This window comes from Neomonachus schauinslandi, chromosome X (assembly GCF_002201575.2).
Source record: "Neomonachus schauinslandi chromosome X, ASM220157v2, whole genome shotgun sequence".
NCBI classification, from domain to species: Eukaryota; Metazoa; Chordata; class Mammalia; order Carnivora; family Phocidae; genus Neomonachus; species Neomonachus schauinslandi.
Genome location: NC_058419.1, coordinates 119,849,484 through 119,849,752, shown reverse-complemented (window position 1 = coordinate 119,849,752; position 269 = coordinate 119,849,484).

Here is a 269-nt window from a genome sequence, read left to right as displayed (position 1 = left end):
CGGGGGGCGCGAGGTCCCCCAGCCCCGTCCGGGCCGGCTCAGTGGACTGGGGGGCGCGAGGTCCCCCAGCCCCGTCCGGGCCGGCTCAGTGGACAGGGGGCACGAGGTCCCCCAGACCCGTCCGGGCCGGCTCAGTGGACGGGGGGGCGCGAGGTCCCCCAGCCCCGTCCGGGCCGGCTCAGTGGACGGGGGGCGCGAGGTCCCCCAGCCCCGTCCGGGCCGGCTCAGTGGACGGGGGGCGCGAGGTCCCCCAGCCCCGTCCGGGCCGG